The 17,622-nt window shown below is 36.7% G+C and overlaps 1 protein-coding gene across 4 annotated transcripts in view; it reads right to left on the reverse strand.

Annotated features, from left to right (window-relative positions):
* Nucleotides 1-17,622, reverse strand: part of Cyrib (CYFIP related Rac1 interactor B) — a 132,340-nt gene that overhangs the window by 32,658 nt on the left and 82,060 nt on the right. For all 4 annotated transcript variants that reach the window (XM_036207934.1, XM_036207932.1, XM_036207937.1 and 1 more), the window contains one exon: nt 5,735-5,773. The gene's annotated coding sequence lies outside the window, so the exon portion shown is untranslated. The remainder of the gene's footprint in view (nt 1-5,734; nt 5,774-17,622) is intronic.

The following is a 17,622-nucleotide window of genomic DNA, read 5'->3' on the forward strand; positions in this document are numbered from 1 at the left end:
TTCAAGGACCCTGAGTGGTCGCCCTGCTTCCACTCTTTTCTCCTCTGACAATCTCTTATTAGAGACAAGCTGGTCTTTTAAAAAATACATAAATCAACCATGTGTTCTTTCTCTTTCTAAAACTACACAATAGCTTCCTATCAGAACATAAAATCTAAACCCATATCAAGTCTTCTACAACACTGTGATGGGGGCTGTAGAGATGGCTCAGTGGTAAGAACACTGTTTTCTCTTCCCGAGGACCCAGGTTCAATTCACAGCACCTGGCAGCTCACAACAAAGTTCTCAGTGTCCATTGTAGCAGATTAATCTCTCACCATGAATTATAAGCACATGCCAAGATCAAAATTTTTTAATTTTAGTATGGTAAAAGCTGACTTTTGGTTTGGAGAAAGCTGACTTTTTATCCTGTCTCACAATGTATGACTCATTTAAAGTGAGTTTACTTATAAAACTGCACCCTCCATTGCTTCAGCTACAGGATTCATGTACAGTATGGTGACATCTAGTGGATACACTTTCAACTTTGTATTTTAAAATGAAGACACTGAATTAACTATATAAATTTACTCCTAAGGATATGAAGTTATGTATAAGAACTATAATAAACTGAGAGATCAGTACATGGAAGTAGAAGTGAACCACAACCATGATATTATATCAGACTTTAATAGCATCTGAGTTTGACTGGAATGGCCTTCAGTTATTAGAGCTAGTGAAGAATGTGCAGGAAGTAATACAAGGGTACTCAGAATGCTGTGTCAGAGAAATGCTCAAGATTCCTCTTGAAAAATTTTTATCATTAAGCAGCTATAGTAGTCAAAATTCACTCTCTTAAACTTAATGCTTTCTGAAATTCATAACAGTAATTATTACATTAATTATATTTCATTGCAAGAACTCAAAGGGTGGCAATTCATTATTATTCATATCATGAATAATATTCTGCCTATTTAAGTATGAAAATGATACCTTTGATTTTTTTTAAAGTAGCATTCTGCTTTGAATTATGGTTTCCTTTGTATGTTGTGTTGTAAAATAAATACATGCCAACAGTTTAATGATGATTAATCTGGAAACACTATTTTAAGATGACTTTATTCTAGTATCCATCCCAAAGTTGTACTATACTGATATAAGAGGAAAGAGCAATGGGAACGCTGCTGATGGAAGTGTAAACTGATATGGCTACTCTGAGAAGGAATTTGGTGCTCACTGTATGTCCATATGCTGTATGTACCCAAAGAATTATAATACAGTACAAATAAACTAACTCTAGCTACAAATTACTTACTTAGATGAATGAGAAACAACACCATGGAAATTAATCAGCAAATTCCATGTGGAAGCATTAAAAGACATTGTATACAGTAGCTATTTGAGGGGATAAACAGAATACTGGACAACTCAAAAGGTTCCAATAATGTTCTAGTTTTTCAATTATTGGTAGATTCAAGGGATTCTCTTAATTTTTAGATTTATAGTATACAAATAGTGTATATGTTTCTTCTGTATTTACAAATAACTAAAAATATTTTGAAATGTGGTCAGTCACTACAGGACACATGGGCTTCACTCATATATGCCTGACCAAAAAGCTTGGATTAGAATTCAGATGCCTACTCTATTCCCAACATCTATGCTACAAGTCATAGATGAACTATTTTATTCCACTTAGCATTACATAAAGACCCAAATGGTTCTATATGTAGTGTATAATGTCTGATAGTGATGATGGCTAATGAAAAACTAGTATTGCAGAATTCAAGAGACAAAAGGAGATACCAGACTGACTGAAATGAGTAAAGAAAACCATGAAAAAATGGAGTATCTAGTCCAGTCTCACTAAGGTTGGTTAAGACTTCCCAGAGAGAATGAGTTTTAATTCTTTAAACCAAGAAGTAACTGGGGGGGGGGGGGGGTGTAAATACAGCAACATTCATATACTCTACCACCTAGATTGAAGCTGTAACATAACTTGCATTTTACCATAAAAAAACATATGCTTCTTTTTCTATTTACAGGCCATCCATCTGTACTCATAGCGCTAAGAATTACAAACTATATTGCCACTATGGCTTTTTTTAAAACCACTAGTGTTGACAAACTGTGTATGACATTTCCCCCCAAATTCCTCCTAGCCCAGTTTCTGCTAGGTTATGCCAATGGAAGGCAATGGAGGGTAAAGAGAAGGGGGGGGGGGATAAAATACATTCAAGTAGGTATCCAGCTACTGCTTAAGTATCTTTCTTTGTAGAACTTAAATTTTAGATTTTAGCCAATTTTTAGGGGCAAAAATACAGCTTTTCATTGAATACACACGATGACATCAAGGCTGGCTACAAGAATCATGAAATCTGCATACTGAGCTGAAATCCCTCACGTATTAATTTCTCTCCATTTGTTCCAATTCTCAGAGGCCACCCATAACCAAATAGAAATAATTCTCATAACTACTGAACAGTCTTGAAATATCTTCAAATATGTGAAAAGAAAGCTGAACGACTGTTACCCATTAGATTATTACACATATACTCACAGGGGTAAAACTTCTAAATATCTCCTAACTAGTAATTCTGAGGATTGGCTTTTGAAAGAACAAAGCTTGTATGTTTAGGGGACACACCATAAAGAGCTTCTTTACACTGTAGGCTAAAGGAACAATGGAAGTCCACCTTTTCACGGTGTAACTGTTAACTGTTTTACCCAAAGGGTCCTACAGATGACACAGGTACTTTATCTACTAAACGCTAGTGTAATGAATGAAACTCAAAAATAATTGAGAAAAAAACCTTCAGCAGAAACAGGTTTTGCAAGAATGATTGTTACAGGACACAGGTGCTCAAAAGTCCTTCAACAATACTCAGAGGTCTTTTCTAGCTCTAGCATAATCAAGGAAGTTCGCAGTGAAATTGTTTCCTCTGTTCTTACAGTTAAAGCTTAAAAAATCATTCTCCTATATATATAACTCCTCCAGGCTCATCATAATAAAACAAAATACAAAAACAAAAAGTGCACCTATTTTTCTCTGCTTGGTAATAAAATCTTTTGCATATGTACCTGAGTAATCATCTATGCTTATGAATCATTATCTTGACAGGGTTTCTCTGTGTAGTTTTGGTGCCTGTCCTGGATCTCGCTCTGTAGACCAGACTGGCCTCGAACTCAGAGATCCGCCTGGCTCTGCCTCCCGAGTGCTGGGATTAATGGCATGCACCACCATCGCCTGTCCGAATCATTATTCTTTTTATAATGCGAATCAGACTCTGGCAGTAGCCATTCATTTCATGCCTATTTTGCCAAGCAGGTGGTAATTACAAACAAATACATTATTTTTTCATCATATCAGTTTAAAAAATACTGTTTTATTTCATTTAAAGAGTACAAACAAATCCCCTGGGTAAATTTTATTTTACTTGAGACAGGATTGACTATGTAACCCAGGTTAGCCTCAAACTCCAAAGGATTTGGAAGTAACAATGCAAATGCTGGTGAGTTTGTCTTTTTTAAAGGCAGATTTACACACCAATATTTTTAAAAATATTGTCTTAGTATAACAGAATTTTAAATGGTTTAAAGTCATTACAAGATCAAATGTATTAGGTATATATCATATAAACTTAAAGATTGCCATTAGTTATTATAGCTTTTAAAGTTTCACAAGCATAAGTGAGAAATATTTATATAAGCCAAAATTCAACTCACTTATTGCTTTAATATTTCTACTATATGTCCAAAGTTGCTGGGAGGGATAAAAGAGAAAAACACAAATGAGAAAGGATAAAAAGAATGCACACAAATAAAGGGTGTGTGAAATGATGGGAAAAATTCAACCTCTGAATCATGTGAAAAGGAACTAAGAACTAGAGAATTTCAGTGATTTAGGCCAAACTAACAACTGGTGGAACAGTAGTGTTTGCTTTAACAAACCTAAACTGAAGCTTTGGGGAACACCTTTAAAATGGGAGTACTGAGGCTAGACCTCACTTACAGAAAGAACTCAGTATCATCATAACACAAATCAAAAGTTAAATACCAAACCCTGGCCCCTTCAAAACCAATGTTGTTGGTCTTTTTCCAATCAACCCAACTGCCATAGACCTGCCACTCCCTAAATCTGCAAATGTCGACCAAATGCTCTTTTTCAGAAAATACTGTTTCTGTTGTTACTGATTAGCGAACAGAAGCTTCTCCAAAGCTATTTCACAACTTCTACCCTAGACTATTAGGATATTTCAAAGGAATGAACATGCACCTGCCCTCTTTATTGGAAACAAGATCTCGCTATATAACTCAGGCTGGTCACAAAGTCACAATGCTCCTGCCTCAGCCTCCTGAGTGCACACCAAGCATCTCTTTTTTAAAGATTGGTTATATATAACCAGAAAAACAACACTCACTGAAGAGGGATGAAAAAGAAAGGAAGATGTTCTTTTTCATTGTTTTGGAATCCACAAACAACACAATGATCTATGAAACTGAACAGGAAATGTTTTACTGACATCTGCATGGAAGTCTTTCAATCAAGATTACAGTCAATAAGCTACAGTAGTAGAAGTAGTTTCCATGAACTTGCTACTAATTAAAATTACAGGTATCTTCTTATGACAACTATATGCATCCAAATAGGTAACAGTGGCTAGCACAGTCATTCTAAAGCAGGGGTTTCTGCCCTTGCTAATGCTGCAACCCTCTAATACAGTCCCTCATGTTGTGGTGACCCCCAACAATAAAATTATTTTTGTTGCTACTTCACCACTGTAATTTTGCTACACTTATAAATCATAATGTAAATAGCTGATATGTGACCCCTGTGAAAGGGTCATTTGACAGCCCCCCCCCAGGGTCACGACCCATAGGTTGAGAACCAGTTCTAAAGCTTATACTCTGGTAGAAGGAGGACATAGTAACCTATCACAAATCTGCATTTCTAATATTTGTGAATGATGTTTCAATTTAACTGGCCTCATCACACAATCATGAGTCATTAGAGCCATTACTATGGGACAGAGTTCACAGGTTTCTACCTATTACCAAAGATGTCCTTGACATGACAACTGGTAACACACAGATCAGGGGAAATAATGACAATTCTGAGTGGCCCTCATGAGAACTGTCATATCTACTCTAATGGCAACTGTCTGTTTAGTATTCATTACTTCTAAGATTTTTAAAACATGTTTAATCTTTGCTATTTATTTACGATGTATGTGACATGTACATATGATGTTTGAGTGTGCACCTAAGGGTAGAGGACAATTCTTCAGGATCAGCTGTCTGCTTCCCCTGTTTAGGTTCGGGAACACCAACTCAGGTTTCGGACTCGTGGGAAGGACTTTCTTCCACCTGCTGTGCCATCTCGCTGAAACCTTCCAACACTTTTTAAAAATTCTCTCCTCCCTCTCTTCCTCTCTTTATACTATTTACCTTGAACTTTTGTATCTTGAACTTTTATCGATCAATACTACTGGTTATAAATAAACAACGGAAAAAGGAATTCAAAGTAAAACATGTACCTCTCCTATTTGAAAGGGCTGTAAGTAAAATTTCTTATTAGTTTACATGTTCCCCATTACTCTCTACTGCTAAACCAGAAATTACACTATTATCTAAATATACTTCTAGTAATTCAATATAAAAAAAATTTCTCTAAATTACATTTACTTAATGTAGTTTATAGTTAAATAGTTTTTCACTATGTCTCAATAATCATTTCCCCCAAAGACATATTTACCTTCAGCCAGTGCTGGTGATTCTGTCCTTGTCCTTCTATCTGTTTAAAGAAAAAAAAAAGGGAACAGAGTCTAAAACAAATTATACGTTCAAATAAGTCATTACAGCTAACGTCAACCATAAGTACCCCGAGTTCCCCAGACCTACATAAAGAGTTGAGCATGGCAGCATGCCAGTACATCCCTTATCACCCCAGAACCAGAAGAGAAGAGAACACAGAGACAGACAGATTCCCCTAAGGTCACCAGCCAGCCTACCCAAAGAGCTTCAAGTTCAGTTAAAGACTCTCAGCCGGGTGGTCGTAGCACACACCTTTAATCCCAGCACTCGGGAGGCAGAGCCAGGCGGATCTCTGTGAGTTCAAGGCCAGCCTGGACTATCAAGTGAGTTCCAGAAAAGGCCAAAAGCTACACAGAGAAACCCTGTCTCGGGGGAAAAAAAAAAAAAAAAAAAACTCTCTCCCTCCCTCTCTCTCTTGCTTGCATGCATGCAAGCATGCACGTGAGACAGACAGACAGACAGACACACACACACACACACACACACACACACACACACAAAGCACAAAGTAAAAACTAACTTCAACCTCTGGCCTTCACATATATACACACACCCATACAAACAAGCACATATATAACATATACACCACACCCTCACAAATGCTGTAACACATGTATTTCCCTGGATGAATCCAGCTACTCTTTATGAAGGACCTACCTCGAATAAAGTATTATATTAGCCCTACAAGAATACCAACAGATGGTAAAAGAACAAGGATGCAGCATTTAAGATATTCAAAGACAAACAGTTAACCTCCATTTCATGTGACAACTTTGCCTTTCCAGGTTCTCTGGCTGAAAATCTTGGATTCTTCCACTTCCTTCTCTACACTCCGTGTTCTACTTGAAAGGCCTCACCCTATTAGTTGTAGTACATCTACAAACTCTTGAGGTTCTCCATAAGCCACAAAGGTCAGCAAATACAGAGCTGGGACTACCTTAGGTAGAAGTGTGACCTAAGGCAAGCATATGTGTGTGTTTTATCCCAAGGGGTCACTGCTGTCAACATGCAAAGCTAAAAACAAGTCAGATATTCACATCCAGTAAATTTTGTTTACAGCAACCAAACAACTCAGTAAGGCAAACAAAATACTCTGCAGACTATATTTAGTTATTAATCCACTGATTTAAAACTTCTGTCTTAGGACTTCACACTATCTAAAATTTATTAGAGTATTAATCCTAAATCATTCACACTTCCATCCATATATGTGAGTCATTCATGATCAAAGCCTAATATCACTGTGGTTATCCACAAAAATGCCTTGGATCAATGTTATTAATACTAGTGGAATGAACAGCTTTTTAATTTCTTTTTCCTGCAAAAACTAACTACTTTCCCTAATGACTACCGTAGCCTCCCAGAAGTAAGTGGCTTGGCCAACATAATAACATAATAAGCCACAGGGACAAACCAGTAAGTACCACATGCTTAAAACCAAGAGGAAATTTCAAGTCACATTATCAAGTTCTTAATAAGCCAGTACCTAGTAAAATACTAGCAATTACGGTCATTCACCTTTGGAATAAAACAGCAAGTCATGGGTAATATTTAAATTGAGTAATCCAAGCACCATTTAATATGCACTAACCTAAAGGCTTTCCAAGTTAAATGTTAAAAATCATTCCTTTGCCTCCATAAAAGTTGTGATTTGAGGTGGCGCACGCCTGTAATCCCAGCACTCGGGAGGCAGAGGCAGGTGCCAGCCTGGTCTACAGAGCCAGTCCAGGACAGGCTCCAAGCTACAGAGAAACCCTGTCTCAAAAAAAAAAGTTGTGACTTGAGAACATTCAGTCACTATGTCAGGGCTATATAATACTCAATAGCTAGCCACAAAACCTAGGTACATGATAAAAACCTAACTGAACTCAACTGGTTCCTGGTTCCCTTGAAATACACAGAAAACAGCTTTCAAAACCACCTTAGAAACAGAAAGGAGCACTTGGATTGATTAATGGGTCACTGACCAGATTCCAAAATCTGACAATACCATAAAATATTTTATACTTCTTCAGAGGGGAAAAGAAGCGGGCTAATCATGGTGGTTTGAATGAGAACAGACCCTAGCTGGTGAAACTACCTGGGAAGGATTAGGAGGTGTGGCTCTGTTGGAGAAGGTGTGTCACTGTGTGAAACCTCAAAGCCACACCATTCTCGGTGTAGTCCTCTTTCCTTCCTGCTCTTCCTCTCTCTGCCTCATGTTTGTGACCAGATGTAAGCTCTCAGATATAGCTTCAAGGCCATGCCTACCTGCCCACTGGACTGAGCTATCTTCTGAAACTGTGAGACACAAATTAAATGCATTCTTTTAAAAGTTGCCTTGGTCATGGTTTTTCACAGAAATAGAAAACTAAGACACCAACCAATAAAAATTTTTATGAGAAACAGGACAGATAAGAAGGACTCATATGTTAGAGAAAAAGAGTAATTAGAAAAGGTTTCATTATATATAGCCATTAAAAAAAAAAAATCAAAGTTTACTATGTACCTAAATCAAAACAGATACCCCAAGGCACACAATAAATATTGTGCTCCCTAGAATCAGAGGATAATTTATTATGAAAGTTAAAATATATAAGGTAAAAATATATTCTGAGAAACAGTTCCATATAGTGCTCTGGCAAACAAGACAAGAGTGTATTTGTATTTATACCTAAAGGGAAGGCATGGAAATTAGATAGCAGGAGAGGGTTTCTGATGCCTTGTCTATGGTGAACTTTAAGAGGTTTTGTTTTTTGTTTTTCAAGACAGGGTTTCTCTGTGTGGCCCTAGATGTCCTGAAACTCTTCTCTATAGACTGGCTGGCCTCAAACTCAAGAGATCCATTTTCCTCTGCCTCCCAAGTGGGATTAAAGGCATAAACCACGACTGCCCCGCTTAAGGTAATCTCTAAAGATTGGATAGGAGTCAGAAAAGATGGAAAAGAAAATAGAAAGTTCAAGTATATTCTAAAGGAGGAAGGTATTATGACTGTGCAAATAAAATGAAAGGCTACTTTAATGAGCAGTGTTAGAATAATCTCTTTGAAAACTTAGACCCTTTGCAGCCAATATATTGTAGATGGATTACAACTTATTTTTCAGAAATCTCAAAAATATTGTCTTATTAATTACTGGAGGAATAGTATATTAAAACTTAAAGAATGATAAGAAATTTATAACAGATAGTTATTACCAGTCCTTTAAAAAATAAAAGTGCTAGGAAGGTGGCTCAGTGGTTAAGAATGCTTTATAGGTCACAATTGCAGAAGATCTGGGTTTGGTTCCCAACCAGGCACATGGAAGCTGACGACCACCTGTACCTCCAGTTCCAGGGGGTCCAATACCCTCTTTTGAACTCCACAGGCTCCTACACACACGTGGTAGATACATACATAAGTCTGGCATACACACAAAAATAAATATAACTGAAAGTAAATAATACAAAAATGTTAGCCAGGCAGTGGTGGCGCACGCCTTTAATCCCAGCACTCGGGAGGCAGAGCCAGGTGGATCTCTGTGAGTTCGAGGCCAGCCTGGGCTACCAAGTGAGTTCCAGAAAAAAGACGCAAAGCTACACAGAGAAACCCTGTCTCAAAAAACCAAAAAAAAAAAAAAAAAAAGTTAATAGTTCCTTAATAATTCATAATCAGAAGGAAAAATATGATAGCTTACAACAGGTAGATAACAAACATAAATACAAAATAAATACAGACTTCATGCAATTTGCTAAGATATCTCACTATCTATAAAATCTTTACAAAGTAGGATCTATTATTTACAACCTGAATAAGCCCCAGGGATCCTCCTGGATCTGGGATTACAGGTGTGTAGATACTATACAGTGGAACTTTTCTGATAACCTCAACTAAGAAATGTTTTCGAATATACAACAATAAACCAAACACTATACAATGGTTTCTGGAGGAGGTGCTCCAATCAGGAGAAGCAGACCTAAGAGATGTTTCCATAAAACTAAGTTGTTTTGAAACTCTGTAAATTCAAATTCTCACAACTTCAGTGCTTATTAGGAGATACAGGTACAGTGGTGTTGTTCATTTTATCTGTCCTATATGCTCAAATGCTCTTACAAAATCTAAACATATGATTCAATTTTAAAGAAATAATAAGTAATAAAAGGCATTAACAAAGGAAAACCATTTCAACTCCATATACAGAGAAAACAGTATTTTCCTTAGGGTCAAATCAAATAAATTGCTACTCAAATGTAATAGTCTGCAAAAAAAAAATGCATTTGCTCCAAAATAATTCCAAATGCTAGTTTGATTTTTAAATTCAGAGGGCTTCTTTGTTTGTCTGTTTTTAAATCATGACAAAGTTCATGGCTTATTTCAGCAATGCAAAGTTAGTTCAGTCTATCTACAAGCTATCTGTACCCAATTAACAAATTAAAGAAATTACCTCAAAAGATGTAGAGAGGGCTGTTAATGAAGGATATAGTCATTTATGGAAAAAGAAAACAGATTAAGTAAAATAAAAATTGCAACAATAAAGTCATCTACTTAACCAAAAGCCTAAAATAAACCTAATTCTTAAGGAAGAAATAACAGAATCTTTCCCTTTCAAATTTGAAGAGAAACAAGAACACCTGTCCACTGCCAGCACCTCCTACTCAATACTGCATTTCAGGTCATAGTGTGAAAAGTTAAGAGAAAAGGTTAAAAGTATTAAGTTGATTTATATGCTTTTTATTTATGTGTGCATGCTTTTATACCATGCATGTACTGGTTTTTGTGGAGGTTAGAAAGTACTGCAAAAGCAGTATGTGGCTGAGTCATCTCTTCACTCCATCCCCCTTTTAAAAGAAATAGCAAAACCTTTGGTTTCCACTATGACAACTAACACAGGGAAAAAAAAACAAAAAACAAAAAACCTATACTTTAGAGCCCAAGCATTTGGTATGAATATACTACTAATACAAAAATAACCAACTGTGCTTATCTCAAGTGAAAAATGAGAAAGAATTATTTTCATATACAAATTTGTACTAAAATCAGAACAAGGAACAGATCTAACAAAAGCTGAGCAGAAATAAAGCCATAAAACTTTAGGGAAAAAGCCAGAAATACAAGGTCATGTTCATTAGCAGGAACAGAGGCTATAATGAGAGCAACTAACAATTGTTAATAAGAGACTTCCAAATTCTCCTAAATACTAAAGACATTTCTAAGCAAAATCTCAAGAACTTTTTAGTAGAACTTAATATTCTAAAATTATATATGAAAAAGCAAAAATTTAAGAACAATCAAAATGTCCAAGGAATCAAGTATGTCAGCTTGCCCAAACAGATTTCAGGATATAAAACAAGCTAGAGTAGACATCATGGTACTGGTACGAAAATAAACTGTCATAAAGACCATACACCACTGAGAAACAGGATGCACAGTCCAGCAACAAGCACAAGTACACATACAAAGTAGGAGGAAGCGTGTGTTCCCACGTGCAGACCACTGAAGGAAGGAGACTGTTACACAAATGGGGGGTGGGGAGGAGGACTGATTATTCACATAAGAAAAAAATTCCTAAACTAAATCATAAATAAAAATAAATTCTTATGGGATTTAATCCCATAAAACAATCCCAACTTTTGGAATGAAATACAGAATGCTTCTTTATAGCCCCAAAGAAGAGACAAGCAAAGTGTTCACAGAAATGGTACAAAAAGCACTACCCATCAGCGAAAACACTAATAAATTTGACCAAACTAATACCAAGAACTTCTAAGATGGATACAGTGGCTCACAGCTAGAGCCTCAGGCAAAAGGACTGAGTTTAAAACAAACTTGGAGTACAAGGTTGAGACACTGTCTCAAAACAAACAAACAAAACTGTTTAACTTAACACTTTAAAGAAACCAAATAGTAAATCACTGAGCTGTAAGATATTGGCAGCACATAGATCAGAGAAAGGATTAGTAACTAATATACAAAAAATCCTGCTAATTTGGTAGGATAGGATGATTTGATTTTCAAAAATGAACCACAGCTGTAAAAACATTTATAAACAGGAAAACTATCTGTCATCTTGACATTTTATAACTATTAGACTGAATAAAGAATTAAGAAATCTTAAAGTATTAGATGGTCCAGTGGCTACGAGTAATTAACTGCTCTTCCATAGAATGAGAGTTCTCAGCACCCATGTCAGACTCCCTGTAAGGGCAGTTCCAGATAATTTACCACCTTCCTCTGTCCTCTGCAGGAAACTACACTCAAGAGAATATAAACAAAAATCTAAAATATCAAGTAGCACCCAACTGAGATTGTAAATTCTGTGCTTTATATGCTGTTTAATGTTGGTCGATTAAACAAATGGTCCATGTGCTACATACATCTAAATATGCTTATAATACCAATTCTGAGACTCACTACAATCAATTAAATTCTACAAGTTGTTTCTAAGGATCTGCATTTTCCAAGATCAAGTGACTATAATATACACTACTAGTGTTTATAATCTAAAACACTGGTTCTCAACCTGCAAGTCTCAACCCCTCTGGGGGTCAAAGTTGCCTAAGACAATTGAAAAACATAGATGTTTACATTATGATTCATAACAGTAGCAAAATTAGAGTTATGAAGTAGCAATGAAAATAATTTTATGGTTGGAGTCACCACAACATGAGGAACAACATTAAAGGGTCACAGAATTAGGAAGTCTGAAAACTCACTGCTCTAGAAGACTTCATTCTAGAGGCTGGCATGACCATCTCTAAGCTATAGCAAGTCTGGAAATCTCCTCCTCATGGAAAGGAGCACCTTCCTTCTAAAACATTTTTGCCCTTAGAAGCCCATCTTAAAGCCAATTTCAAAAGGCCTTGCTCTTAGACTCCAACCACCAGAGAACTGAAATCTCTCTAATTCCCAAGCAATCTCACCTGATGGTGCAGTTATTCATTTGTCACCTAGTGACGACATTTGTTACTTTCTTGTCACTGCTATTCACTTGAGCAAGGCCCTACTTGCTCAAGCAAAAACATATTTACTTTCCCTCTCACTGTGACAGAAGACTGGACAGAAGCAACTCAAGGAGGGACTTTTTATTGTCACTCAGTTGGAAATGGTGCAGTCCTTGAAGGCAGGAAGGACATGGTGGCAAGAGTGGCTGTTTTTGGCATGGGTGCTCATGGCAATCAGAACTTGGCTGATAAGCCTCAGTTCTCAACCCTGCAACGACCCACCTCCACCAGCCTAGCTCCTGAAGATTCCGTAACCTCTTCAAAGAGCACCACTAACCTGGGGCCAATGTTCAGTCTGTGTAGGACATTTCACATTTTCGAAGCCCAACAGTCATGTTACTGAAGGAAGACAAATTCATGAAAATTATTTAAATCTGTTTTCCAAAAGAGCACAAATCTACTTTTATTTGCTTACTTTCTATTCGTTTAAATCTTTGCAGGTGCAGTATCACATGGCTTCTGTGTCTTATGGCAGTGGAGAGGATGCTTGAGAACTGGGCATACCGTTTATGCCGCCGTTCCCATACGGCCAGGTTACAGGTCCCAGCGCTCCTCTTGTTGAGTAGCCTCGAGCTTCAGAGACCCTACTCAAGCAAAAATGGCTTTATACCACAGCCTTCCAGACATAGTTGCCTTTCAGAAGTCTGTTCCTAGCAGAAATCCAGTCCTCAAATGACAGAAAGAGCTGTTTTATCTTCAAAAGTTTTTGTACCCAACTCAATATTTAGTACTTATGTTACAATAAAGGGAAACAGCATCACATAAAGGTGGAAGTGTTTGATCTAAACTTTAAAACCAGTCAGATCGAAGTCTGAATTCTTTGCACTTCTGAGGCTCAAACCCTGGGCTTCAAAAATACCAGGCAAGTTCTCTAGCCCTGAGCCACAGCCCTAACTAAGCCAGTCTGAATTTTAGTTGGGACAACTGCTATCTGCAACACAGGGTCATACAGCCCTCAAACATTGATTTTCTCATATGGAAAGTGGAATTAATAGTTTCCCTACAGCACTAAGCTGTGCTAATTAGGATTTATGAGGATCTGGTAAAAATGCATTTTTAGTACTTAGCAAAAAATACAAAGTAAGCATTCAACGAACTGGTACTATGATTAGTAATACTGATTAAACGTCGACTTTTTTGCAGACACAGTAGCAGCTTCCAGAAACACATAGCTCAAAAATGTCCCCTTCCAAAAGATTTTACCCTAAAAGAGTTACTATTGCAATAGCACTTATACATATTAAAAGTATTGAGTTCAACACTAGTATAGTGGTTTGATTATGAATGTCCCCAACAGGCTCATAGATATGAATGCTTGGTCATTAGGGAGTGGCATTACTTGAAAGGGATTAGGAGGTGTGGCCTTGTTGGAGGAATTGTGTCACCAGGGGTGGGCTTTGGAGTTTCAGGTGCTGAAGACAGACCCTAAGTCTGTCTCTGTCTATCTGTCTGTCTGTCTGTCTCTCTGCCTGCTGCCTGGGATCTCAGCTACTCTCCAGCACCATGTCTGCCTGCATGTCATCATGCTTCCTACCATGACAATGGAATAAACATCTTAACCTATAAACCAGCCAAATTAAATGCTTTCCTTTCTAAGACTTGCTATGGTCATGGTGTCTCTTCACAGCAACAGAACTTTGACTAAGACATCTAGATTAATGGAACAGACTACAGTTATAACAAATTTAGAAAACAACAGTGCTCAAGTAGACCCAAGAGTATATTACAAGTATAGGCTGAGGATCCACCATTAAATCACTCATGAAAACATCTGGTACTTTCTGATGATTGATGTTGGAATCAGAGTCCATTTATTGTTATTGCATTCTCTGAAGCACAATGATACACTGCAGACTCCAGCATGTGCATATACTGTGAATGAATGACAAGCAAACACAACAGAGAAGAGACTGGAAGAAATGCAGCTTATCTCTGCTTAAGGCCACAAAGACTGATCATTCTGCTAAAAAGATTTGTACAGAAAAATGAAATATCAACATATACACATCAGATAACTGACAAAATTCAGACAGACATGTAATTTCTATTATAAATTAATATAATAAAGAAACCTTAAATAAAATTGAAGAAGTGTCCACAATGGCTTTATAGGTGCTGGTTTCCCCAGACTGTCAAAATAACTCAATTGCCACAAACTACCACTTTGGGGAAATACCATAATATATTACTGCATGTCTTGATAGCAATCAAAGAAATAATCCTTTTAAAACTGTTTAAAATGGCATGTCTCAACAGATATTTTAAAGACACTGTGTGATCGGTCCACAGGCAACCCAAGGTGAGAAGAGATAGAACAGATTCAAAAAAGTAATTGTATAAAAATAACAACAGTGGCTGGAGGGATGGCTCCGAGGTTAAGAGCACTGACTGTTCTTCCAGAGGACCCAGGTTCAATTCCCAGCACCCACATGGCAGTTTACAATTGTCTGTAATTCCAGTTCCAGGGGATCTGATACCCTCATACAGACATACATGCAGGCAAAATTGTAAAGTACGTTAAATAAATAAATCTTAAAAAAATAAATAAAATAAAATGCCTTATCATATAATCTAAAACACAAAGTACTCAAAATTCAGCAAAGATCAATATAGGTAGGCCTTGTCCTCCAATACATCAGATGCAAGACAGAGTCAAACTGCTTAGTAAAAAGACCTGCCCTCAAGATGCTCACTGTCTATGAAATGACATGTAAAGAGATTGCTACTAATCAGCATAATTAAATAAAACACCACACTAGAGCTCTATGGTTAAACTGCTATGGCGAGAGACAGATGAGAAGTAATTTAATTATGTCTAGAGAAGAGTGTCAGAGAAAGCTAGAGAAGTGAAGATGTCAGAGTTTGCCTTGTGTATTAAAAAAAAAAACAAAAAACACCAGCACTAACAACTTCTAAAGAGATATTTTCATATGCTTCAAATTTGGAAAAACAACTTTTAAGGTTTTGTATGGTATGTCTGCTAAGCTTAAAAAGGGAAATATTCTTCCCTTGAAACAGGCATTTTAAACACTAGTCATCTGGTTGGTAACAAAAGGATATAAGATGAAATGAAACTTAAATCCTTAAAAAGGCTTCCCTAATCTAGGGCAACAAAGAATTCAAAGAACAATGGAGGTTTCTCAGTATCACTGAAAAATACAAACCACATGAATTCCTCTTAACTTCTCCAACAGTAACTGTCTCATTTGCTGTACAAGCTTAAGCCTTCTATTTGCCCTTTTATTTTTACTTGCTAAGAAGTAAGCAGCCTAACTTCACACTTTGAGTATTTAAATCTGAATTTGTAAATCAGATTACAAAGAGACACATTCAAATACAGCTATGTACTATAGCAGGCCAAGACTACAAGCCTGTAAACCTAACCTGGGTGGCTGAGGCAGGATAATTCAGTTCAAAGCCACTTGGGCTACACAATGGACTGTATCTCAAAAAATAAAATAAAAGTATAATAGGTAGGGAAACTCTTAAGGGAAATGGTGATTATAATAAATGAAGGACAAAGAAAATAAAACAATGATTAACAATCCATGGTTTCGTTTTGTTTTTTAATTTGTATAATAGTGTTTTGGCTAAACATACATTTGTGCACCAAGTGTGTGCCTGGTGCCCACAGAAGCTAGAAGACACTGGATCCCCTGGAACCAAAGTTATTGAAGGCTGTGAGCTGCCACATGGGGCTGGAAATAAAACCTGGGTCCTCTGGAAGAGCAGCCTATGCTCATAACTGTTAAGCATCTCTCTAGCCCTCAATTCACCAATATTTATAAAGTATTATAAATTATCCATTTATTATAAGTTAACCAACCCCTTCCTACTATCTTTTTGAAGATAGTGGTATTTTTGAAACCACAGTTAATTGTATATAGTCAACAGCTCTTACCCTTTCACTGTAAATTAGGAAATAAATGCTAATGTTGACTAAGCAGCTTTTCAGGATGAGATTTATGACAATGGATCATTTACTTGTCTTTTCTGTACTAAAAACTGAAACTAGTGTTAGCATGAGTTACATGATTTCTTGATAATCAATAGCTACTATTCAGATAAACATTAATGGCCATTTTTAGAGTGCCTGTCCTCTCATCTGAGTCTGAGGTTTTGGGAAAACATGTCACAGGCTCTGAAAGTATTGTCACAGACCTTTGAGGAGAGACAGAGTGAGGGTACATTTTCAGTGAGAACTGTAACAAATACACACAATCCTCAGGATGAGCTGCAAAAATTTGAAAATTAAAAAACCAGGACATTCAAGGGAAGGGAAAAAAAAAAACAAACACAATGAGTACTTTTTAAAATATCAAAAAAGAAGCTAAGACTTTCTAGGAACACAGAAGATGGACACATATTTTAAGAATATAAGAACCTAAGTACAGCTGCTAGTGGTTTTTAGTCTGCTTTTTTTCTTTTGAGACAGGGTTTTACTAGGGTTGCCCTGGCTGGCCCTGGGAATTGCTATGTAGACTAATCTGGCCTGGATCTCAGAGACCTGCCTGCCTCTGCACACACCCTTCTTCTGACAGTCCTTGCAATTATTGCATTTATGTATTTATTTCTAATTTTATAGAAAGTGTTCCCTCTACTACAAAATTGTTCTTTTTATTTCATAATTCCAAATTACTCAGAAAGGGACAATGAAGGACTCTAAATCTGGGTCCATTTCTTTAATTCCTCTAATTCATATGCTTTCTCATATACATCAATGAAATTACTTATTCTTTAAAAATATCCCTAATCTCCAACTTTCTGGATGTATTTCTATCAACAGGTATGATGGATATCAGAAGTCCTATAAAATCCATTTCTGGCTCTCTTGAAAACTTATTTTGCATGTCTATATGTGTGTATGATATT

Source organism: Onychomys torridus, chromosome 16 (assembly GCF_903995425.1).
Source record: "Onychomys torridus chromosome 16, mOncTor1.1, whole genome shotgun sequence".
Lineage (NCBI taxonomy): Eukaryota > Metazoa > Chordata > Mammalia > Rodentia > Cricetidae > Onychomys > Onychomys torridus.